Source organism: Alosa sapidissima, chromosome 8, assembly GCF_018492685.1.
Source record: "Alosa sapidissima isolate fAloSap1 chromosome 8, fAloSap1.pri, whole genome shotgun sequence".
NCBI lineage: Eukaryota > Metazoa > Chordata > Actinopteri > Clupeiformes > Clupeidae > Alosa > Alosa sapidissima.
This window is the reverse complement of record NC_055964.1, coordinates 5,419,686-5,441,834: the sequence shown is the minus strand read 5'-3', so window position 1 is coordinate 5,441,834 and position 22,149 is coordinate 5,419,686. Positions and strand designations below refer to the sequence as shown.

At 49.0% G+C, this 22,149-nt stretch overlaps 32 non-coding genes across 32 annotated transcripts; all 32 read left to right on the top strand.

Moving 5' to 3' along the window:
• Positions 1-409: 409 nt before the first annotated feature.
• Positions 410-520, top strand: trnal-caa. The gene is made up of 2 exons: positions 410-447; positions 475-520. It is a non-coding gene; the product is annotated as a tRNA-Leu (tRNA).
• Positions 521-1,908: 1,388 nt separating this feature from the next.
• Positions 1,909-2,019, top strand: trnal-uaa. Its single transcript has 2 exons — positions 1,909-1,946; positions 1,974-2,019. It is a non-coding gene; the product is annotated as a tRNA-Leu (tRNA).
• A 2,142-nt stretch (positions 2,020-4,161) lies between these two features.
• Positions 4,162-4,272, top strand: trnal-uaa. Its single transcript has 2 exons — positions 4,162-4,199; positions 4,227-4,272. It is a non-coding gene; the product is annotated as a tRNA-Leu (tRNA).
• Positions 4,273-4,908: 636 nt separating this feature from the next.
• On the top strand, positions 4,909-5,019 carry trnal-caa. The gene is made up of 2 exons: positions 4,909-4,946; positions 4,974-5,019. It is a non-coding gene; the product is annotated as a tRNA-Leu (tRNA).
• Positions 5,020-5,664: 645 nt separating this feature from the next.
• trnal-caa lies at positions 5,665-5,775 on the top strand. The gene is made up of 2 exons: positions 5,665-5,702; positions 5,730-5,775. It is a non-coding gene; the product is annotated as a tRNA-Leu (tRNA).
• Positions 5,776-6,424: 649 nt separating this feature from the next.
• trnal-caa lies at positions 6,425-6,535 on the top strand. Its single transcript has 2 exons — positions 6,425-6,462; positions 6,490-6,535. It is a non-coding gene; the product is annotated as a tRNA-Leu (tRNA).
• Positions 6,536-7,171: 636 nt separating this feature from the next.
• On the top strand, positions 7,172-7,282 carry trnal-caa. Its single transcript has 2 exons — positions 7,172-7,209; positions 7,237-7,282. It is a non-coding gene; the product is annotated as a tRNA-Leu (tRNA).
• A 649-nt stretch (positions 7,283-7,931) lies between these two features.
• trnal-caa lies at positions 7,932-8,042 on the top strand. Its single transcript has 2 exons — positions 7,932-7,969; positions 7,997-8,042. It is a non-coding gene; the product is annotated as a tRNA-Leu (tRNA).
• A 649-nt stretch (positions 8,043-8,691) lies between these two features.
• On the top strand, positions 8,692-8,802 carry trnal-caa. The gene is made up of 2 exons: positions 8,692-8,729; positions 8,757-8,802. It is a non-coding gene; the product is annotated as a tRNA-Leu (tRNA).
• A 636-nt stretch (positions 8,803-9,438) lies between these two features.
• On the top strand, positions 9,439-9,549 carry trnal-caa. The gene is made up of 2 exons: positions 9,439-9,476; positions 9,504-9,549. It is a non-coding gene; the product is annotated as a tRNA-Leu (tRNA).
• A 636-nt stretch (positions 9,550-10,185) lies between these two features.
• Positions 10,186-10,296, top strand: trnal-caa. The gene is made up of 2 exons: positions 10,186-10,223; positions 10,251-10,296. It is a non-coding gene; the product is annotated as a tRNA-Leu (tRNA).
• Positions 10,297-11,705: 1,409 nt separating this feature from the next.
• Positions 11,706-11,816, top strand: trnal-caa. Its single transcript has 2 exons — positions 11,706-11,743; positions 11,771-11,816. It is a non-coding gene; the product is annotated as a tRNA-Leu (tRNA).
• Positions 11,817-12,452: 636 nt separating this feature from the next.
• On the top strand, positions 12,453-12,563 carry trnal-caa. The gene is made up of 2 exons: positions 12,453-12,490; positions 12,518-12,563. It is a non-coding gene; the product is annotated as a tRNA-Leu (tRNA).
• Positions 12,564-13,207: 644 nt separating this feature from the next.
• trnal-caa lies at positions 13,208-13,318 on the top strand. Its single transcript has 2 exons — positions 13,208-13,245; positions 13,273-13,318. It is a non-coding gene; the product is annotated as a tRNA-Leu (tRNA).
• A 636-nt stretch (positions 13,319-13,954) lies between these two features.
• Positions 13,955-14,065, top strand: trnal-caa. The gene is made up of 2 exons: positions 13,955-13,992; positions 14,020-14,065. It is a non-coding gene; the product is annotated as a tRNA-Leu (tRNA).
• Positions 14,066-14,434: 369 nt separating this feature from the next.
• Positions 14,435-14,506, top strand: trnac-gca. Its single transcript has one exon. It is a non-coding gene; the product is annotated as a tRNA-Cys (tRNA).
• Positions 14,507-14,696: 190 nt separating this feature from the next.
• On the top strand, positions 14,697-14,807 carry trnal-caa. Its single transcript has 2 exons — positions 14,697-14,734; positions 14,762-14,807. It is a non-coding gene; the product is annotated as a tRNA-Leu (tRNA).
• A 371-nt stretch (positions 14,808-15,178) lies between these two features.
• On the top strand, positions 15,179-15,250 carry trnac-gca. The gene has a single exon. It is a non-coding gene; the product is annotated as a tRNA-Cys (tRNA).
• Positions 15,251-15,922: 672 nt separating this feature from the next.
• Positions 15,923-15,994, top strand: trnac-gca. Its single transcript has one exon. It is a non-coding gene; the product is annotated as a tRNA-Cys (tRNA).
• A 688-nt stretch (positions 15,995-16,682) lies between these two features.
• trnac-gca lies at positions 16,683-16,754 on the top strand. The gene has a single exon. It is a non-coding gene; the product is annotated as a tRNA-Cys (tRNA).
• Positions 16,755-16,957: 203 nt separating this feature from the next.
• Positions 16,958-17,068, top strand: trnal-caa. The gene is made up of 2 exons: positions 16,958-16,995; positions 17,023-17,068. It is a non-coding gene; the product is annotated as a tRNA-Leu (tRNA).
• A 374-nt stretch (positions 17,069-17,442) lies between these two features.
• Positions 17,443-17,514, top strand: trnac-gca. The gene has a single exon. It is a non-coding gene; the product is annotated as a tRNA-Cys (tRNA).
• A 190-nt stretch (positions 17,515-17,704) lies between these two features.
• trnal-caa lies at positions 17,705-17,815 on the top strand. The gene is made up of 2 exons: positions 17,705-17,742; positions 17,770-17,815. It is a non-coding gene; the product is annotated as a tRNA-Leu (tRNA).
• A 369-nt stretch (positions 17,816-18,184) lies between these two features.
• On the top strand, positions 18,185-18,256 carry trnac-gca. The gene has a single exon. It is a non-coding gene; the product is annotated as a tRNA-Cys (tRNA).
• Positions 18,257-18,446: 190 nt separating this feature from the next.
• trnal-caa lies at positions 18,447-18,557 on the top strand. The gene is made up of 2 exons: positions 18,447-18,484; positions 18,512-18,557. It is a non-coding gene; the product is annotated as a tRNA-Leu (tRNA).
• A 371-nt stretch (positions 18,558-18,928) lies between these two features.
• On the top strand, positions 18,929-19,000 carry trnac-gca. Its single transcript has one exon. It is a non-coding gene; the product is annotated as a tRNA-Cys (tRNA).
• Positions 19,001-19,190: 190 nt separating this feature from the next.
• On the top strand, positions 19,191-19,301 carry trnal-caa. The gene is made up of 2 exons: positions 19,191-19,228; positions 19,256-19,301. It is a non-coding gene; the product is annotated as a tRNA-Leu (tRNA).
• A 370-nt stretch (positions 19,302-19,671) lies between these two features.
• Positions 19,672-19,743, top strand: trnac-gca. The gene has a single exon. It is a non-coding gene; the product is annotated as a tRNA-Cys (tRNA).
• Positions 19,744-19,933: 190 nt separating this feature from the next.
• On the top strand, positions 19,934-20,044 carry trnal-caa. Its single transcript has 2 exons — positions 19,934-19,971; positions 19,999-20,044. It is a non-coding gene; the product is annotated as a tRNA-Leu (tRNA).
• Positions 20,045-20,413: 369 nt separating this feature from the next.
• On the top strand, positions 20,414-20,485 carry trnac-gca. The gene has a single exon. It is a non-coding gene; the product is annotated as a tRNA-Cys (tRNA).
• Positions 20,486-20,688: 203 nt separating this feature from the next.
• trnal-caa lies at positions 20,689-20,799 on the top strand. The gene is made up of 2 exons: positions 20,689-20,726; positions 20,754-20,799. It is a non-coding gene; the product is annotated as a tRNA-Leu (tRNA).
• A 1,130-nt stretch (positions 20,800-21,929) lies between these two features.
• On the top strand, positions 21,930-22,001 carry trnac-gca. Its single transcript has one exon. It is a non-coding gene; the product is annotated as a tRNA-Cys (tRNA).
• Positions 22,002-22,149: the final 148 nt, after the last annotated feature.

Sequence of the window (22,149 nt, the reverse complement as noted above, 5' to 3'; positions counted from 1 at the left end):
CATTCAGTTGAGAGCGGTGCCTTTGCCACTCCAGAGAGTGAAGACAGTCAGACAGCTAAAAGAAATGCTTGAGTTCAGCAGTGTTGAGGGCGTTTCAGCCGCAGTGTGATACAAAATAAGCAACAGTCTGGTCCACCTCGCTGTGCAGGGGGTATAGCTCAGTGGTAGAGCATTTGACTGCAGATCAAGAGGTCCCAGGTTCAAATCCTGGTGCCCTCTCAAACATGCACGCAAGCTGGCGTGCGCAAATGCGTTTGCCGTTTTTGTGTCAGCCTGGTAAACTGGTCACTCCGTGACCTGAAAGCAAATGCTTCAACTGAAAATGAAAGGACTGCTGAAAATGTGTCTCCTCAGTCTTTTCCGCAAAAAACACAAGCTTCGAGCAGCTCGTCTCACTTTAGCTCTGCCAGTCAGGATGGCCGAGCGGTCTAAGGCGCCAGACTCAAGGCGAAGTGCCTTTCTCAGGCAAGGGATTTCTGGTCTCCGAATGGAGGCGTGGGTTCGAATCCCACTTCTGACATAGGCTTTTATTTGAAGTGGCAATGGACAGACCCATCGCAGGGAAGTGGTTGTGCGAGAAAAGACGTCAAAATGGACACCGGTGAGGCTGACTGGCTATTTTCCAACACCAAGTCCTCCATGGAAGATTAGCTGATTTTACTCAACGGAACACAATGAAATCTGCACTTTTACTACAGACCTGACTATTTTTGCTACCACCCAAAATTTTGGCACAAGGTTTAATTGCATTCAGTTGAGAGCGTTGCCTTTGCCACTCCAGAGAGTGAAGACAGTCAGACAGGTAAAAGAAATGCTTGAGTTCAGCAGTGTTGAGGGCGTTTCAGCCGCAGTGTGATACAAAATAAGCAACAGTCTGGTCCACCTCGCTGTGCAGGGGGTATAGCTCAGTGGTAGAGCATTTGACTGCAGATCAAGAGGTCCCAGGTTCAAATCCTGGTGCCCCCTCAAACATGCACGCAAACTGGCCTGCGCAAATGCGTTTGCCGTTTTTGTGTCAGCCTGGTAAACTGGTCACTCCGTGACCTGAAAGCAAATGCTTCAACTGAAAATGAAAGGACTGCTGAAAATGTGTCTCCTCAGTCTTTTCCGCAAAAAACACAAGCTTCGAGCAGCTCGTCTCACTTTAGCTCTGCCAGTCAGGATGGCCGAGCGGTCTAAGGCGCCAGACTCAAGGCGAAGTGGCTTCCTCAGGCAAGGGATTTCTGGTCTCCGAATGGAGGCGTGGGTTTGAATCCCACTTCTGACATAGGCTTTTATTTGAAGTGGCAATGGACAGACCCATCGCAGGGAAGTGGTTGTGCGAGAAAAGACGTCAAAATGGACACCGGTGAGGCTGACTGGCTATTTTCCAACACCAAGTCCTCCATGGAAGATTAGCTGATTTTACTCAACGGAACACAATGAAATCTGCTCTTTTACTACAGACCTGACTATTTTTGCTACCACCCAAAATTTTGGCACAAGGTGTAATTGCATTCAGTTGAGAGCGTTGCCTTTGCCACTCCAGAGAGTGAAGACAGTCAGACAGGTAAGGTAAAAGAAATGCTTGAGTTCAGCAGTGTTGAGGGTGTTTCAGCCGCAGTGTGATACAAAATAAGCAACAGTCTGGTCCACCTCGCTGTGCAGGGGGTATAGCTCAGTGGTAGAGCATTTGACTGCAGATCAAGAGGTCCCAGGTTCAAATCCTGGTGCCCCCTCAAACATGCACGCAAGCTGGCGTGTGCAAATGCGTTTGCCGTTTTTGTGTCAGCCTGGTAAACTGGTCACTCCGTGACCTGAAAGCAAATGCTTCAACTGAAAATGAAAGGACTGCTGAAAATGTGTCTCCTCAGTCTTTTCCGCAAAAAACACAAGCTTCGAGCAGCTCGTCTCACTTTAGCTCTGCCAGTCAGGATGGCCGAGCGGTCTAAGGCGCCAGACTTAAGGCGAAGTGCCTTCCTCAGGCAAGGGATTTCTGGTCTCCGAATGGAGGCGTGGGTTCGAATCCCACTTCTGACATAGGCTTTTATTTGAAGTGGCAATGGACAGACCCATCGCAGGGAAGTGGTTGTGCGAGAAAAGACGTCAAAATGGACACCGGTGAGGCTGACTGGCTATTTTCCAACACCAAGTCCTCCATGGAAGATTAGCTGATTTTACTCAACGGAACACAATGAAATCTCTTTTACTACAGACCTGACTATTTTTGCTACCACCCAAAATTCTGGCACAAGGTGTAATTGCATTCAGTTGAGAGCGGTGCCTTTGCCACTCCAGAGAGTGAAGACAGTCAGACAGGTAAAAGAAATGCTTGAGTTCAGCAGTGTTGAGGGCGTTTCAGCCGCAGTGTGATACAAAATAAGCAACAGTCTGGTCCACCTTCCTGTGCAGGGGGTATAGCTCAGTGGTAGAGCATTTGACTGCAGATCAAGAGGTCCCAGGTTCAAATCCTGGTGCCCCCTCAAACATGCACGCAAGCTGGCGTGCGCAAATGCCTTTGCCGTTTTTGTGTCAGCCTGGTAAACTGGTCACTCCGTGACCTGAAAGCAAATGCTTCAACTGAAAATGAAAGGACTGCTGAAAATGTGTCTCCTCAGTCTTTTCCGCAAAAAACACAAGATTCGAGCAGCTCGTCTCACTTTAGCTCTGCCAGTCAGGATGGCCGAGCGGTCTAAGGCGCCAGACTCAAGGCGAAGTGCCTTCCTCAGGCAAGGGATTTCTGGTCTCCGAATGGAGCCGTGGGTTCGAATCCCACTTCTGACATAGGCTTTTATTTGAAGTGGCAATGGACAGACCCATCGCAGGGAAGTGGTTGTGCGAGAAAAGACGTCAAAATGGACACCGGTGAGGCTGACTGGACCCCAACACCAAGTCCTCCATGGAAGATTAGCTGATTTTACTCAACGGAACACAATGAAATCTGCTCTTTTACTACTGACCTGACTATTTATGCTACCACCCAAAATTCTGGCACAAGGTTAAATTGCATTCAGTTGAGAGCGGTGCCTTTGCCACTCCAGAGAGTGAAGACAGTCAGACAGGTAAAAGAAATGCTTGAGTTCAGCAGTGTTGAGGGCGTTTCAGCCGCAGTGTGATACAAAATAAGCAACAGTCTGGTCCACCTCGCTGCGCAGGGGGTATAGCTCAGTGGTAGAGCATTTGACTGCAGATCAAGAGGTCCCAGGTTCAAATCCTGGTGCCCCCTCAAACATGCACGCAAACTGGCCTGCGCAAATGCGTTTGCCTAACTGTTTTGCCGATTTTGTGACAGCCTGGTAAACTGGTCACTCCGTGACCTGAAAGCAAATGCTTCAACTGAAAATGAAAGGACTGCTGAAAATGTGTCTCCTCAGTCTCCTCCGCAAAAAACACAAGCTTCGAGCAGCTCGTCTCACTTTAGCTCTGCCAGACAGGATGGCCGAGCGGTCTAAGGCGCCAGACTCAAGGCGACGTGCCTTCCTCAGAGCAAGGGATTTCTGGTCTCCGAATGGAGGCGTGGGTTCGAATCCCACTTCTGACATAGGCTTTTATTTGAAGTGGCAATGGACAGACTCATCGCAGGGAAGTGGTTATGCGAGAAAAGACGTCAAAATGGACACCGGTGAGGCTGACTGGCTATTTTCCAACACCAAGTCCTCCATGGAAGATTAGCTGATTTTACTCAACGGAACACAATGAAATCTGCTCTTTTACTACAGACCTGACTATTTTTGCTACCACCCAAAATTCTGGCACAAGGTGTAATTGCATTCAGTTGAGAGCGTTGCCTTTGCCACTCCAGAGAGTGAAGACAGTCAGACAGGTAAGGTAAAAGAAATGCTTGAGTTCAGCAGTGTTGAGGGTGTTTCAGCCGCAGTGTGATACAAAATAAGCAACAGTCTGGTCCACCTCGCTGTGCAGGGGGTATAGCTCAGTGGTAGAGCATTTGACTGCAGATCAAGAGGTCCCAGGTTCAAATCCTGGTGCCCCCTCAAACATGCACGCAAGCTGGCGTGCGCAAATGCGTTTGCCGTTTTTGTGTCAGCCTGGTAAACTGGTCACTCCGTGACCTGAAAGCAAATGCTTCAACTGAAAATGAAAGGACTGCTGAAAATGTGTCTCCTCAGTCTTTTCCGCAAAAAACACAAGCTTCGAGCAGCTCGTCTCACTTTAGCTCTGCCAGTCAGGATGGCCGAGCGGTCTAAGGCGCCAGACTTAAGGCGAAGTGCCTTCCTCAGGCAAGGGATTTCTGGTCTCCGAATGGAGGCGTGGGTTCGAATCCCACTTCTGACATAGGCTTTTATTTGAAGTGGCAATGGACAGACCCATCGCAGGGAAGTGGTTGTGCGAGAAAAGACGTCAAAATGGACACCGGTGAGGCTGACTGGCTATTTTCCAACACCAAGTCCTCCATGGAAGATTAGCTGATTTTACTCAACGGAACACAATGAAATCTGCTCTTTTACTACAGACCTGACTATTTTTGCAACCACCCAAAATTTTGGCACAAGGTTTAATTGCATTCAGTTGAGAGCGGTGCCTTTGCCACTCCAGAGAGTGAAGACAGTCAGACAGGTAAAAGAAATGCTTGAGTTCAGCAGTGTTGAGGGCGTTTCAGCCGCAGTGTGATACAAAATAAGCAACAGTCTGGTCCACCTCGCTGTGCAGGGGGTATAGCTCAGTGGTAGAGCATTTGACTGCAGATCAAGAGGTCCCAGGTTCAAATCCTGGTGCCCCCTCAAACATGCACGCAAGCTGGCGTGCGCAAATGCGTTTGCCGTTTTTGTGTCAGCCTGGTAAACTGGTCACTCCGTGACCTGAAAGCAAATGCTTCAACTGAAAATGAAAGGACTGCTGAAAATGTGTCTCCTCAGTCTCCTCCGCAAAAAACACAAGCTTCGAGCAGCTCGTCTCACTTTTGCTCTGCCAGTCAGGATGGCCGAGCGGTCTAAGGCGCCAGACTCAAGGCGAAGTGCCTTCCCCAGGCAAGGGATTTCTGGTCTCCGAATGGAGGCGTGGGTTCGAATCCCACTTCTGACATAGGCTTTTATTTGAAGTGGCAATGGACAGACCCATCGCAGGGAAGTGGTTGTGCGAGAAAAGACGTCAAAATGGACACCGGTGAGGCTGACTGGACCCCAACACCAAGTCCTCCATGGAAGATTAGCTGATTTTACTCAACGGAACACAATGAAATCTGCTCTTTTACTACTGACCTGACTATTTATGCTACCACCCAAAATTCTGGCACAAGGTTAAATTGCATTCAGTTGAGAGCGGTGCCTTTGCCACTCCAGAGAGTGAAGACAGTCAGACAGGTAAAAGAAATGCTTGAGTTCAGCAGTGTTGAGGGCGTTTCAGCCGCAGTGTGATACAAAAAAAGCAACAGTCTGGTCCACCTCGCTGTGCAGGGGGTATAGCTCAGTGGTAGAGCATTTGACTGCAGATCAAGAGGTCCCAGGTTCAAATCCTGGTGCCCCCTCAAACATGCACACAAACTGGCCTGCGCAAATGCGTTTGCCCAACTGTTTTGCCGTTTTTGTGACAGCCTGGTAAACTGGTCACTCCGTGACCTGAAAGCAAATGCTTCAACTGAAAATGAAAGGACTGCTGAAAATGTGTCTCCTCAGTCTTTTCCGCAAAAAACACAAGCTTCGAGCAGCTCGTCTCACTTTAGCTCTGCCAGTCAGGATGGCCGAGCGGTCTAAGGCGCCAGACTCAAGGCGAAGTGCCTTTCTCAGGCAAGGGATTTCTGGTCTCCGAATGGAGGCGTGGGTTCGAATCCCACTTCTGACATAGGCTTTTATTTGAAGTGGCAATGGACAGACCCATCGCAGGGAAGTGGTTGTGCGAGAAAAGACGTCAAAATGGACACCGGTGAGGCTGACTGGCTATTTTCCAACACCAAGTCCTCCATGGAAGATTAGCTGATTTTACTCAACGGAACACAATGAAATCTGCTCTTTTACTACAGACCTGACTATTTTTGCTACCACCCAAAATTTTGGCACAAGGTTTAATTGCATTCAGTTGAGAGCGGTGCCTTTGCCACTCCAGAGAGTGAAGACAGTCAGACAGGTAAAAGAAATGCTTGAGTTCAGCAGTGTTGATGGCGTTTCAGCCGCAGTGTGATACAAAATGAGCAACAGTCTGGTCCACCTCGCTGTGCAGGGGGTATAGCTCAGTGGTAGAGCATTTGACTGCAGATCAAGAGGTCCCAGGTTCAAATCCTGGTGCCCCCTCAAACATGCACGCAAGCTGGCGTGCGCAAATGCGTTTGCCTAACTGTTTCGCCGTTTTTGTGACAGCCTGGTAAACTGGTCACTCCGTGACCTGAAAGCAAATGCTTCAACTGAAAATGAAAGGACTGCTGAAAATGTGTCTCCTCAGTCTCCTCCGCAAAAAACACAAGCTTCGAGCAGCTCGTCTCACTTTAGCTCTGCCAGTCAGGATGGCCGAGCGGTCTAAGGCGCCAGACTCAAGGCGAAGTGCCTTCCCCAGGCAAGGGATTTCTGGTCTCCGAATGGAGGCGTGGGTTCGAATCCCACTTCTGACATAGGCTTTTATTTGAAGTGGCAATGGACAGACCCATCGCAGGGAAGTGGTTGTGCGAGAAAAGACGTCAAAATGGACACCGGTGAGGCTGACTGGCTATTTTCCAACACCAAGTCCTCCATGGAAGATTAGCTGATTTTACTCAACGGAACATAATGATATCTGCTCTTTTACTACAGACCTGACTATTTTTGCTACCACCCAAAATTTTGGCACAAGGTTTAATTGCATTCAGTTGAGAGCGGTGCCTTTGCCACTCCAGAGAGTGAAGACAGTCAGACAGGTAAAAGAAATGCTTGAGTTCAGCAGTTTTGAGGGCGTTTCAGCCGCAGTGTGATACAAAATAAGCAACAGTCTGGTCCACCTTCCTGTGCAGGGGGTATAGCTCAGTGGTAGAGCATTTGACTGCAGATCAAGAGGTCCCAGGTTCAAATCCTGGTGCCCCCTCAAACATGCACGCAAGCTGGCGTGCGCAAATGCCTTTGCCGTTTTTGTGTCAGCCTGGTAAACTGGTCACTCCGTGACCTGAAAGCAAATGCTTCAACTGAAAATGAAAGGACTGCTGAAAATGTGTCTCCTCAGTCTTTTCCGCAAAAAACACAAGCTTCGAGCAGCTCGTCTCACTTTAGCTCTGCCAGTCAGGATGGCCGAGCGGTCTAAGGCGCCAGACTCAAGGCGAAGTGCCTTTCTCAGGCAAGGGATTTCTGGTCTCCGAATGGAGGCGTGGGTTCGAATCCCACTTCTGACATAGGCTTTTATTTGAAGTGGCAATGGACAGACCCATCGCAGGGAAGTGGTTGTGCGAGAAAAGACGTCAAAATGGACACCGGTGAGGCTGACTGGCTATTTTCCAACACCAAGTCCTCCATGGAAGATTAGCTGATTTTACTCAACGGAACACAATGAAATCTGCTCTTTTACTACAGACCTGACTATTTTTGCTACCACCCAAAATTTTGGCACAAGGTTTAATTGCATTCAGTTGAGAGCGGTGCCTTTGCCACTCCAGAGAGTGAAGACAGTCAGACAGGTAAAAGAAATGCTTGAGTTCAGCAGTGTTGAGGGCGTTTCAGCCGCAGTGTGATACAAAATGAGCAACAGTCTGGTCCACCTCGCTGTGCAGGGGGTATAGCTCAGTGGTAGAGCATTTGACTGCAGATCAAGAGGTCCCAGGTTCAAATCCTGGTGCCCCCTCAAACATGCACGCAAGCTGGCGTGCGCAAATGCGTTTGCCTAAGTGTTTCGCCGTTTTTGTGACAGCCTGGTAAACTGGTCACTCCGTGACCTGAAAGCAAATGCTTCAACTGAAAATGAAAGGACTGCTGAAAATGTGTCTCCTCAGTCTTTTCCGCAAAAAACACAAGCTTCGAGCAGCTCGTCTCACTTTAGCTCTGCCAGTCAGGATGGCCGAGCGGTCTAAGGCGCCAGACTCAAGGCGAAGTGCCTTTCTCAGGCAAGGGATTTCTGGTCTCCGAATGGAGGCGTGGGTTCGAATCCCACTTCTGACATAGGCTTTTATTTGAAGTGGCAATGGACAGACCCATCGCAGGGAAGTGGTTGTGCGAGAAAAGACGTCAAAATGGACACCGGTGAGGCTGACTGGCTATTTTCCAACACCAAGTCCTCCATGGAAGATTAGCTGATTTTACTCAACGGAACACAATGAAATCTGCTCTTTTACTACAGACCTGACTATTTTTGCTACCACCCAAAATTTTGGCACAAGGTTTAATTGCATTCAGTTGAGAGCGGTGCCTTTGCCACTCCAGAGAGTGAAGACAGTCAGACAGGTAAAAGAAATGCTTGAGTTCAGCAGTGTTGAGGGCGTTTCAGCCGCAGTGTGATACAAAATGAGCAACAGTCTGGTCCACCTCGCTGTGCAGGGGGTATAGCTCAGTGGTAGAGCATTTGACTGCAGATCAAGAGGTCCCAGGTTCAAATCCTGGTGCCCCCTCAAACATGCACGCAAGCTGGCGTGCGCAAATGCGTTTGCCTAAGTGTTTCGCCGTTTTTGTGACAGCCTGGTAAACTGGTCACTCCGTGACCTGAAAGCAAATGCTTCAACTGAAAATGAAAGGACTGCTGAAAATGTGTCTCCTCAGTCTTTTCCGCAAAAAACACAAGCTTCGAGCAGCTCGTCTCACTTTAGCTCTGCCAGTCAGGATGGCCGAGCGGTCTAAGGCGCCAGACTCAAGGCGAAGTGCCTTTCTCAGGCAAGGGATTTCTGGTCTCCGAATGGAGGCGTGGGTTCGAATCCCACTTCTGACATAGGCTTTTATTTGAAGTGGCAATGGACAGACCCATCGCAGGGAAGTGGTTGTGCGAGAAAAGACGTCAAAATGGACACCGGTGAGGCTGACTGGCTATTTTCCAACACCAAGTCCTCCATGGAAGATTAGCTGATTTTACTCAACGGAACACAATGAAATCTGCTCTTTTACTACAGACCTGACTATTTTTGCTACCACCCAAAATTTTGGCACAAGGTTTAATTGCATTCAGTTGAGAGCGGTGCCTTTGCCACTCCAGAGAGTGAAGACAGTCAGACAGGTAAAAGAAATGCTTGAGTTCAGCAGTGTTGAGGGCGTTTCAGCCGCAGTGTGATACAAAATAAGCAACAGTCTGGTCCACCTTCCTGTGCAGGGGGTATAGCTCAGTGGTAGAGCATTTGACTGCAGATCAAGAGGTCCCAGGTTCAAATCCTGGTGCCCCCTCAAACATGCACGCAAGCTGGCGTGCGCAAATGCCTTTGCCGTTTTTGTGTCAGCCTGGTAAACTGGTCACTCCGTGACCTGAAAGCAAATGCTTCAACTGAAAATGAAAGGACTGCTGAAAATGTGTCTCCTCAGTCTTTTCCGCAAAAAACACAAGCTTCGAGCAGCTCGTCTCACTTTAGCTCTGCCAGTCAGGATGGCCGAGCGGTCTAAGGCGCCAGACTCAAGGCGAAGTGCCTTTCTCAGGCAAGGGATTTCTGGTCTCCGAATGGAGGCGTGGGTTCGAATCCCACTTCTGACATAGGCTTTTATTTGAAGTGGCAATGGACAGACCCATCGCAGGGAAGTGGTTGTGCGAGAAAAGACGTCAAAATGGACACCGGTGAGGCTGACTGGCTATTTTCCAACACCAAGTCCTCCATGGAAGATTAGCTGATTTTACTCAACGGAACACAATGAAATCTGCTCTTTTACTACAGACCTGACTATTTTTGCTACCACCCAAAATTTTGGCACAAGGTTTAATTGCATTCAGTTGAGAGCGGTGCCTTTGCCACTCCAGAGAGTGAAGACAGTCAGACAGGTAAAAGAAATGCTTGAGTTCAGCAGTGTTGAGGGCGTTTCAGCCGCAGTGTGATACAAAATAAGCAACAGTCTGGTCCACCTTCCTGTGCAGGGGGTATAGCTCAGTGGTAGAGCATTTGACTGCAGATCAAGAGGTCCCAGGTTCAAATCCTGGTGCCCCCTCAAACATGCACGCAAGCTGGCGTGCGCAAATGCCTTTGCCGTTTTTGTGTCAGCCTGGTAAACTGGTCACTCCGTGACCTGAAAGCAAATGCTTCAACTGAAAATGAAAGGACTGCTGAAAATGTGTCTCCTCAGTCTTTTCCGCAAAAAACACAAGCTTCGAGCAGCTCGTCTCACTTTAGCTCTGCCAGTCAGGATGGCCGAGCGGTCTAAGGCGCCAGACTCAAGGCGAAGTGCCTTTCTCAGGCAAGGGATTTCTGGTCTCCGAATGGAGGCGTGGGTTCGAATCCCACTTCTGACATAGGCTTTTATTTGAAGTGGCAATGGACAGACCCATCGCAGGGAAGTGGTTGTGCGAGAAAAGACGTCAAAATGGACACCGGTGAGGCTGACTGGCTATTTTCCAACACCAAGTCCTCCATGGAAGATTAGCTGATTTTACTCAACGGAACACAATGAAATCTGCTCTTTTACTACAGACCTGACTATTTTTGCTACCACCCAAAATTTTGGCACAAGGTTTAATTGCATTCAGTTGAGAGCGGTGCCTTTGCCACTCCAGAGAGTGAAGACAGTCAGACAGGTAAAAGAAATGCTTGAGTTCAGCAGTGTTGAGGGCGTTTCAGCCGCAGTGTGATACAAAATGAGCAACAGTCTGGTCCACCTCGCTGTGCAGGGGGTATAGCTCAGTGGTAGAGCATTTGACTGCAGATCAAGAGGTCCCAGGTTCAAATCCTGGTGCCCCCTCAAACATGCACGCAAGCTGGCGTGCGCAAATGCGTTTGCCTAACTGTTTCGCCGTTTTTGTGACAGCCTGGTAAACTGGTCACTCCGTGACCTGAAAGCAAATGCTTCAACTGAAAATGAAAGGACTGCTGAAAATGTGTCTCCTCAGTCTCCTCCGCAAAAAACACAAGCTTCGAGCAGCTCGTCTCACTTTAGCTCTGCCAGTCAGGATGGCAGAGCGGTCTAAGGCGCCAGACTCAAGGCGACGTGCCTTCCTCAGGCAAGGGATTTCTGGTCTCCGAATAGAGGCGTGGGTTCGAATCCCACTTCTGACATAGGCTTTTATTTGAAGTGGCAATGGACAGACCCATCGCAGGGAAGTGGTTATGCGAGAAAAGACGTCAAAATGGACACCGGTGAGGCTGACTGGCTATTTTCCAACACCAAGTCCTCCATGGAAGATTAGCTGATTTTACTCAACGGAACACAATGAAATCTGCTCTTTTACTACAGACCTGACTATTTTTGCTACCACCCAAAATTCTGGCACAAGGTGTAATTGCATTCAGTTGAGAGCGTTGCCTTTGCCACTCCAGAGAGTGAAGACAGTCAGACAGGTAAAAGAAATGCTTGAGTTCAGCAGTGTTGAGGGCGTTTCAGCTGCAGTGTGATACAAAATAAGCAACAGTCTGGTCCACCTCGCTGTGCAGGGGGTATAGCTCAGTGGTAGAGCATTTGACTGCAGATCAAGAGGTCCCAGGTTCAAATCCTGGTGCCCCCTCAAACATGCACGCAAACTGGCCTGCGCAGATGCGTTTGCCTAACTGTTTTGCCGATTTTGTGACAGCCTGGTAAACTGGTCGCTCCGTGACCTGAAAGCAAATGCTTCAACTGAAAATGAAAGGACTGCTGAAAATGTGTCTCCTCAGTCTCCTCCGCAAAAAACACAAGCTTCGAGCAGCTCGTCTCACTTTAGCTCTCCCAGTCAGGATGGCCGAGCGGTCTAAGGCGCCAGACTCAAGGCGACGTGCCTTCCTCAGGCAAGGGATTTCTGGTCTCCGAATGGAGGCGTGGGTTCGAATCCCACTTCTGACATAGGCTTTTATTTGAAGTGGCAATGGACAGACCCATCGCAGGGAAGTGGTTATGCGAGAAAAGACGTCAAAATGGACACCGGTGAGGCTTACTGGCTATTTTCCAACACCAAGTCCTCCATGGAAGATTAGCTGATTTTACTCAACGGAACACAATGAAATCTGCTCTTTTACTACAGACCTGACTATTTTTGCTACCACCCAAAATTCTGGCACAAGGTGTAATTGCATTCAGTTGAGAGCGTTGCCTTTGCCACTCCAGAGAGTGAAGACAGTCAGACAGGTAAAAGAAATGCTTGAGTTCAGCAGTGTTGAGGGCGTTTCAGCCGCAGTGTGATACAAAATAAGCAACAGTCTGGTCCACCTTGCTGTGCAGGGGGTATAGCTCAGTGGTAGAGCATTTGACTGCAGATCAAGAGGTCCCAGGTTCAAATCCTGGTGCCCCCTCAAACATGCACGCAAGCTAGCGTGCGCAAATGCGTTTGCCGTTTTTGTGTCAGCCTGGTAAACTGGTCACTCCGTGACCTGAAAGCAAATGCTTCAACTGAAAATGAAAGGACTGCTGAAAATGTCTCTCCTCAGTCTCCTCCGCAAAAAACACAAGCTTCGAGCAGCTCGTCTCACTTTAGCTCTGCCAGTCAGGATGGCCGAGCGGTCTAAGGCGCCAGACTCAAAGCGAAGGGCCTTCCTCAGGCAAGGGATTTCTGGTCTCCGAATGGAGGCGTGGGTTCGAATCCCACTTCTGACATAGGCTTTTACTTGAAGTGGCAATGGACAGACCCATCGCAGGGAAATGGTTGTGCGAGAAAAGACGTCAAAATGGACACCGTTGAGGCTGACTGGCTATTTTCCAACACCAAGTCCTCCATGGAAGATTAGCTGATTTTACTCAACGGAACACAATGAAATCTCTTTTACTACAGACCTGACTATTTTTGCTACCACCCAAAATTCTGGCACAAGGTGTAATTGCATTCAGTTGAGAGCGGTGCCTTTGCCTCCAGAGAGTGAAGACAGTCAGACAGGTAAAAGAAATGCTTGAGTTCAGCAGTGTTGAGGGCGTTTCAGCCGCAGTGTGATACAAAATAAGCAACAGTCTGGTCCACCTTGCTGTGCAGGGGGTATAGCTCAGTGGTAGAGCATTTGACTGCAGATCAAGAGGTCCCAGGTTCAAATCCTGGTGCCCCCTCAAACATGCACGCAAACTGGCCTGCGCAGATGCGTTTGCCTAACTGTTTTGCCGATTTTGTGACAGCCTGGTAAACTGGTCGCTCCGTGACCTGAAAGCAAATGCTTCAACTGAAAATGAAAGGACTTCTGAAAATGTGTCTCCTCAGTCTCCTCCGCAAAAAACACAAGCTTCGAGCAGCTCGTCTCACTTTAGCTCTCCCAGTCAGGATGGCCGAGCGGTCTAAGGCGCCAGACTCAAGGCGACGTGCCTTCCTCAGGCAAGGGATTTCTGGTCTCCGAATGGAGGCGTGGGTTCGAATCCCACTTCTGACATAGGCTTTTATTTGAAGTGGCAATGGACAGACCCATCGCAGGGAAGTGGTTATGCGAGAAAAGACGTCAAAATGGACACCGGTAAGGCTGACTGGCTATTTTCCAACACCAAGTCCTCCATGGAAGATTAGCTGATTTTACTCAACGGAACACAATGAAATCTGCTCTTTTACTACAGACCTGACTATTTTTGCTACCACCCAAAATTCTGGCACAAGGTGTAATTGCATTCAGTTGAGAGCGTTGCCTTTGCCACTCCAGAGAGTGAAGACAGTCAGACAGGTAAAAGAAATGCTTGAGTTCAGCAGTGTTGAGGGCGTTTCAGCCGCAGTGTGATACAAAATAAGCAACAGTCTGGTCCACCTTGCTGTGCAGGGGGTATAGCTCAGTGGTAGAGCATTTGACTGCAGATCAAGAGGTCCCAGGTTCAAATCCTGGTGCCCCCTCAAACATGCACGCAAGCTGGCGTGCGCAAATGCGTTTGCCGTTTTTGTGTCAGCCTGGTAAACTGGTCACTCCGTGACCTGAAAGCAAATGCTTCAACTGAAAATGAAAGGACTGCTGAAAATGTCTCTCCTCAGTCTCCTCCGCAAAAAACACAAGCTTCGAGCAGCTCGTCTCACTTTAGCTCTGCCAGTCAGGATGGCCGAGCGGTCTAAGGCGCCAGACTCAAGGCGAAGGGCCTTCCTCAGGCAAGGGATTTCTGGTCTCCGAATGGAGGCGTGGGTTCGAATCCCACTTCTGACATAGGCTTTTACTTGAAGTGGCAATGGACAGACCCATCGCAGGGAAATGGTTGTGCGAGAAAAGACGTCAAAATGGACACCGTTGAGGCTGACTGGCTATTTTCCAACACCAAGTCCTCCATGGAAGATTAGCTGATTTTACTCAACGGAACACAATGAAATCTCTTTTACTACAGACCTGACTATTTTTGCTACCACCCAAAATTCTGGCACAAGGTGTAATTGCATTCAGTTGAGAGCGGTGCCTTTGCCTCCAGAGAGTGAAGACAGTCAGACAGGTAAAAGAAATGCTTGAGTTCAGCAGTGTTGAGGGCGTTTCAGCTGCAGTTTGATACAAAATAAGCAACAGTCTGGTCCACCTTGCTGTGCAGGGGGTATAGCTCAGTGGTAGAGCATTTGACTGCAGATCAAGAGGTCCCAGGTTCAAATCCTGGTGCCCCCTCAAACATGCACGCAAGCTGGCGTGCGCAAATGCGTTTGCCGTTTTTGTGTCAGCCTGGTAAACTGGTCACTCCGTGACCTGAAAGCAAATGCTTCAACTGAAAATGAAAGGACTGCTGAAAATGTGTCTCCTCAGTCTCCTCCGCAAAAAACACAAGCTTCGAGCAGCTCGTCTCACTTTAGCTCTGCCAGTCAGGATGGCCGAGCGGTCTAAGGCGCCAGACTCAAGGCGAAGTGCCTTCCCCAGGCAAGGGATTTCTGGTCTCCGAATGGAGGCGTGGGTTCGAATCCCACTTCTGACATAGGCTTTTATTTGAAGTGGCAATGGACAGACCCATCGCAGGGAAGTGGTTGTGCGAGAAAAGACGTCAAAATGGACACCGGTGAGGCTGACTGGCTATTTTCCAACACCAAGTCCTCCATGGAAGATTAGCTGATTTTACTCAACGGAACACAATGAAATCTCTTTTACTACAGACCTGACTATTTTTGCTACCACCCAAAATTCTGGCACAAGGTGTAATTGCATTCAGTTGAGAGCGGTGCCTTTGCCACTCCAGAGAGTGAAGACAGTCAGACAGGTAAAAGAAATGCTTGAGTTCAGCAGTGTTGAGGGCGTTTCAGCCGCAGTGTGATACAAAATAAGCAACAGTCTGGTCCACCTCCCTGTGCAGGGGGTATAGCTCAGTGGTAGAGCATTTGACTGCAGATCAAGAGGTCCCAGGTTCAAATCCTGGTGCCCCCTCAAACATGCACGCAAGCTGGCGTGCGCAAATGCGTTTGCCGTTTTTTGTGTCAGCCTGGTAAACTGGTCACTCCGTGACCTGAAAGCAAATGCTTCAACTGAAAATGAAAGGACTGCTGAAAATGTGTCTCCTCAGTCTCCTCCGCAAAAAACACAAGCTTCAAGCAGCTCGTCTCACTTTAGCTCTGCCAGTCAGGATGGCCGAGCGGTCTAAGGCGCCAGACTCAAGGCGAAGTGCCTTCCCCAGGCAAGGGATTTCTGGTCTCCGAATGGAGGCGTTGGTTCGAATCCCACTTCTGACATAGGCTTTTATTTGAAGTGGCAATGGACAGACCCATCGCAGGGAAGTGGTTGTGCGAGAAAAGACGTCAAAATGGACACCGGTGAGGCTGACTGGACCCCAACACCAAGTCCTCCATGGAAGATTAGCTGATTTTACTCAACGGAACACAATGAAATCTGCTCTTTTACTACTGACCTGACTGTTTTTGCTACCACCCAAAATTCTGGCACAAGGTTAAATTGCATTCAGTTGAGAGCGGTGCCTTTGCCACTCCAGAGAGTGAAGACTGTCAGACAGGTAAAAGAAATGCTTGAGTTCAGCAGTGTTGAGGGCGTTTCAGCCGCAGTGTGATACAAAATAAGCAACAGTCTGGTCCACCTTGCTGTGCAGGGGGTATAGCTCAGTGGTAGAGCATTTGACTGCAGATCAAGAGGTCCCAGGTTCAAATCCTGGTGCCCCCTCAAACATGCACGCAAGCTGGCGTGCTTAAGTGCGTTTGCCTAACTGGTTTGCCGTTTTTGTGTCAGCCTGGTAAACTGGTCACTCCGTGACCTGAAAGCAAATGCTTCAACTGAAAATGAAAGGACTGCTGAAAATGTGTCTCCTCAGTCTTTTCCGCAAAAAACACAAGCTTCGAGCAGCTCGTCTCACTTTAGCTCTGCCAGTCAGGATGGCCGAGCGGTCTAAGGCGCCAGACTCAAGGCGAAGTGCCTTCCTCAGGCAAGGGATTTCTGGTCTCCGAATGGAGGCTTGGGTTCGAATCCCATTTCTGACATAGGCTTTTATTTGAAGTGGCAATGGACAGACCCATCGCAGGGAAGTGGTTATGCGAGAAAAGACGTCAAAATGGACACCGGTGAGGCTGACTGGCTATTTTCCAACACCAAGTCCTCCATGGAAGATTAGCTGATTTTACTCAACGGAACACAATGAAATCTGCTCTTTTACTACAGACCTGACTATTTTTGCTACCACCCAAAATTCTGGCACAAGGTGTAATTGCATTCAGTTGAGAGCGTTGCCTTTGCCACTCCAGAGAGTGAAGACAGTCAGACAGGTAAAAGAAATGCTTGAGTTCAGCAGTGTTGAGGGCGTTTCAGCCGCAGTGTGATACAAAATAAGCAACAGTCTGGTCCACCTCGCTGTGCAGGGGGTATAGCTCAGTGGTAGAGCATTTGACTGCAGATCAAGAGGTCCCAGGTTCAAATCCTGGTGCCCCCTCAAACATGCACGCAAACTGGCCTGCGCAGATGCGTTTGCCTAACTGTTTTGCCGATTTTGTGACAGCCTGGTAAACTGGTCGCTCCGTGACCTGAAAGCAAATGCTTCAACTGAAAATGAAAGGACTGCTGAAAATGTGTCTCCTCAGTCTCCTCCGCAAAAAACACAAGCTTCGAGCAGCTCGTCTCACTTTAGCTCTCCCAGTCAGGATGGCCGAGCGGTCTAAGGCGCCAGACTCAAGGCGACGTGCTTTCCTCAGGCAAGGGATTTCTGGTCTCCGAATGGAGGCGTGGGTTCGAATCCCACTTCTGACATAGGCTTTTATTTGAAGTGGCAATGGACAGACCCATCGCAGGGAAGTGGTTATGCGAGAAAAGACGTCAAAATGGACACCGGTGAGGCTGACTGGCTATTTTCCAACACCAAGTCCTCCATGGAAGATTAGCTGATTTTACTCAACGGAACACAATGAAATCTGCTCTTTTACTACAGACCTGACTATTTTTGCTACCACCCAAAATTCTGGCACAAGGTGTAATTGCATTCAGTTGAGAGCGTTGCCTTTGCCACTCCAGAGAGTGAAGACAGTCAGACAGGTAAAAGAAATGCTTGAGTTCAGCAGTGTTGAGGGCGTTTCAGCCGCAGTGTGATACAAAATAAGCAACAGTCTGGTCCACCTTGCTGTGCAGGGGGTATAGCTCAGTGGTAGAGCATTTGACTGCAGATCAAGAGGTCCCAGGTTCAAATCCTGGTGCCCCCTCAAACATGCACTCAAGCTGGCGTGCGCAAATGCGTTTGCCGTTTTTGTGTCAGCCTGGTAAACTGGTCACTCCGTGACCTGAAAGCAAATGCTTCAACTGAAAATGAAAGGACTGCTGAAAATGTCTCTCCTCAGTCTCCTCCGCAAAAAACACAAGCTTCGAGCAGCTCGTCTCACTTTAGCTCTGCCAGTCAGGATGGCCGAGCGGTCTAAGGCGCCAGACTCAAGGCGAAGGGCCTTCCTCAGGCAAGGGATTTCTGGTCTCCGAATGGAGGCGTGGGTTCGAATCCCACTTCTGACATAGGCTTTTACTTGAAGTGGCAATGGACAGACCCATCGCAGGGAAATGGTTGTGCGAGAAAAGACGTCAAAATGGACACCGTTGAGGCTGACTGGCTATTTTCCAACACCAAGTCCTCCATGGAAGATTAGCTGATTTTACTCAACGGAACACAATGAAATCTCTTTTACTACAGACCTGACTATTTTTGCTACCACCCAAAATTCTGGCACAAGGTGTAATTGCATTCAGTTGAGAGCGGTGCCTTTGCCTCCAGAGAGTGAAGACAGTCAGACAGGTAAAAGAAATGCTTGAGTTCAGCAGTGTTGAGGGCGTTTCAGCCGCAGTTTGATACAAAATAAGCAACAGTCTGGTCCACCTTGCTGTGCAGGGGGTATAGCTCAGTGGTAGAGCATTTGACTGCAGATCAAGAGGTCCCAGGTTCAAATCCTGGTGCCCCCTCAAACATGCACGCAAGCTGGCGTGTGCAAATGCGTTTGCCGTTTTTGTGTCAGCCTGGTAAACTGGTCACTCCGTGACCTGAAAGCAAATGCTTCAACTGAAAATGAAAGGACTGCTGAAAATGTGTCTCCTCAGTCTCCTCCGCAAAAAACACAAGCTTCGAGCAGCTCGTCTCACTTTAGCTCTGCCAGTCAGGATGGCCGAGCGGTCTAAGGCGCCAGACTCAAGGCGAAGTGCCTTCCCCAGGCAAGGGATTTCTGGTCTCCGAATGGAGGCGTGGGTTCGAATCCCACTTCTGACATAGGCTTTTATTTGAAGTGGCAATGGACAGACCCATCGCAGGGAAGTGGTTGTGCGAGAAAAGACGTCAAAATGGACACCGGTGAGGCTGACTGGCTATTTTCCAACACCAAGTCCTCCATGGAAGATTAGCTGATTTTACTCAACGGAACACAATGAAATCTCTTTTACTACAGACCTGACTATTTTTGCTACCACCCAAAATTCTGGCACAAGGTGTAATTGCATTCAGTTGAGAGCGGTGCCTTTGCCACTCCAGAGAGTGAAGACAGTCAGACAGGTAAAAGAAATGCTTGAGTTCAGCAGTGTTGAGGGCGTTTCAGCCGCAGTGTGATACAAAATAAGCAACAGTCTGGTCCACCTCCCTGTGCAGGGGGTATAGCTCAGTGGTAGAGCATTTGACTGCAGATCAAGAGGTCCCAGGTTCAAATCCTGGTGCCCCCTCAAACATGCACGCAAGCTGGCGTGCGCAAATGCGTTTGCCGTTTTTGTGTCAGCCTGGTAAACTGGTCACTCCGTGACCTGAAAGCAAATGCTTCAACTGAAAATGAAAGGACTGCTGAAAATGTGTCTCCTCAGTCTCCTCCGCAAAAAACACAAGCTTCAAGCAGCTCGTCTCACTTTAGCTCTGCCAGTCAGGATGGCCGAGCGGTCTAAGGCGCCAGACTCAAGGCGAAGTGCCTTCCCCAGGCAAGGGATTTCTGGTCTCCGAATGGAGGCGTGGGTTCGAATCCCACTTCTGACATAGGCTTTTATTTGAAGTGGCAATGGACAGACCCATCGCAGGGAAGTGGTTGTGCGAGAAAAGACGTCAAAATGGACACCGGTGAGGCTGACTGGACCCCAACACCAAGTCCTCCATGGAAGATTAGCTGATTTTACTCAACGGAACACAATGAAATCTGCTCTTTTACTACTGACCTGACTATTTTTGCTACCACCCAAAATTCTGGCACAAGGTTAAATTGCATTCAGTTGAGAGCGGTGCCTTTGCCACTCCAGAGAGTGAAGACTGTCAGACAGGTAAAAGAAATGCTTGAGTTCAGCAGTGTTGAGGGCGTTTCAGCCGCAGTGTGATACAAAATAAGCAACAGTCTGGTCCACCTTGCTGTGCAGGGGGTATAGCTCAGTGGTAGAGCATTTGACTGCAGATCAAGAGGTCCCAGGTTCGAATCCTGGTGCCCCCTCAAACATGCACGCAAGCTGGCGTGCGCAAATGCGTTTGCCGTTTTTGTGTCAGCCTGGTAAACTGGTCACTCCGTGACCTGAAAGCAAATGCTTCAACTGAAAATGAAAGGACTGCTGAAAATGTCTCTACTCAGTCTCCTCCGCAAAAAACACAAGCTTCGAGCAGCTCGTCTCACTTTAGCTCTGCCAGTCAGGATGGCCGAGCGGTCTAAGGCGCCAGACTCAAGGCGAAGGGCCTTCCTCAGGCAAGGGATTTCTGGTCTCCGAATGGAGGCGTGGGTTCGAATCCCACTTCTGACATAGGCTTTTACTTGAAGTGGCAATGGACAGACCCATCGCAGGGAAATGGTTGTGCGAGAAAAGACGTCAAAATGGACACCGTTGAGGCTGACTGGCTATTTTCCAACACCAAGTCCTCCATGGAAGATTAGCTGATTTTACTCAACGGAACACAATGAAATCTCTTTTACTACAGACCTGACTATTTTTGCTACCACCCAAAATTCTGGCACAAGGTGTAATTGCATTCAGTTGAGAGCGGTGCCTTTGCCTCCAGAGAGTGAAGACAGTCAGACAGGTAAAAGAAATGCTTGAGTTCAGCAGTGTTGAGGGCGTTTCAGCCGCAGTTTGATACAAAATAAGCAACAGTCTGGTCCACCTTGCTGTGCAGGGGGTATAGCTCAGTGGTAGAGCATTTGACTGCAGATCAAGAGGTCCCAGGTTCAAATCCTGGTGCCCCCTCAAACATGCACGCAAACTGGCCTGCGCAAATGCGTTTGCCTAACTGCTTTGCCGTTTTTGTGACAGCCTGGTAAACTGGTCACTCCGTGACCTGAAAGCAAATGATTCAACTGAAAATGAAAGGACTGCTGAAAATGTGTCTCCTCAGTCTCCTCCGCAAAAAACACAAGCTTCGAGCAGCTCGTCTCACTTTAGCTCTGCCAGTCAGGATGGCCGAGCGGTCTAAGGCGCCAGACTCAAGGCGAAGTGCCTTCCCCAGGCAAGGGATTTCTGGTCTCCGAATGGAGGCGTGGGTTCGAATCCCACTTCTGACATAGGCTTTTATTTGAAGTGGCAATGGACAGACCCATCGCAGGGAAGTGGTTGTGCGAGAAAAGACGTCAAAATGGACACCGGTGAGGCTGACTGGACCCCAACACCAAGTCCTCCATGGAAGATTAGCTGATTTTACTCAACGGAACACAATGAAATCTGCTCTTTTACTACTGACCTGACTATTTTTGCTACCACCCAAAATTCTGGCACAAGGTTAAATTGCATTCAGTTGAGAGCGGTGCCTTTGCCACTCCAGAGAGTGAAGACAGTCAGACAGGTAAAAGAAATGCTTGAGTTCAGCAGTGTTGAGGGCGTTTCAGCCGCAGTGTGATACAAAATAAGCAACAGTCTGGTCCACCTTGCTGTGCAGGGGGTATAGCTCAGTGGTAGAGCATTTGACTGCAGATCAAGAGGTCCTAGGTTCAAATCCTGGTGCCCCCTCAAACATGCACGCAAGCTGGCGTGCTTAAGTGCGTTTGCCTAACTGTTTTGCCGTTTTTGTGTCAGCCTGGTAAACTGGTCACTCCGTGACCTGAAAGCAAATGCTTCAACTGAAAATGAAAGGACTGCTGAAAATGTGTCTCCTCAGTCTTTTCCGCAAAAAACACAAGCTTCGAGCAGCTCGTCTCACTTTAGCTCTGCCAGTCAGGATGGCCGAGCGGTCTAAGGCGCCAGACTCAAGGCGAAGTGCCTTCCTCAGGCAAGGGATTTCTGGTCTCCGAATGGAGGCTTGGGTTCGAATCCCACTTCTGACATAGGCTTTTATTTGAAGTGGCAATGGACAGACCCATCGCAGGGAAGTGGTTGTGCGAGAAAAGACGTCAAAATGGACACCGGTGAGGCTGACTGGCTATTTTCCAACACCAAGTCCTCCATGGAAGATTAGCTGATTTTACTCAACAGAACACAATGAAATCTGCTCTTTTACTACAGACCTGACTATTTTTGCTACCACCCAAAATTTTGGCACAAGGTTTAATTGCATTCAGTTGAGAGCGGTGCCTTTGCCACTCCAGAGAGTGAAGACAGTCAGACAGGTAAAAGAAATGCTTGAGTTCAGCAGTGTTGAGGGCGTTTCAGCCGCAGTGTGATACAAAATAAGCAACAGTCTGGTCCACCTCGCTGTGCAGGGGGTATAGCTCAGTGGTAGAGCATTTGACTGCAGATCAAGAGGTCCCAGGTTCAAATCCTGGTGCCCCCTCAAACATGCACGCAAGCTGGCGTGCGCAAATGCGTTTGCCTAACTGTTTCGCCGTTTTTGTGACAGCCTGGTAAACTGGTCACTCCGTGACCTGAAAGCAAATGCTTCAACTGAAAATGAAAGGACTGCTGAAAATGTTTCTCCTCAG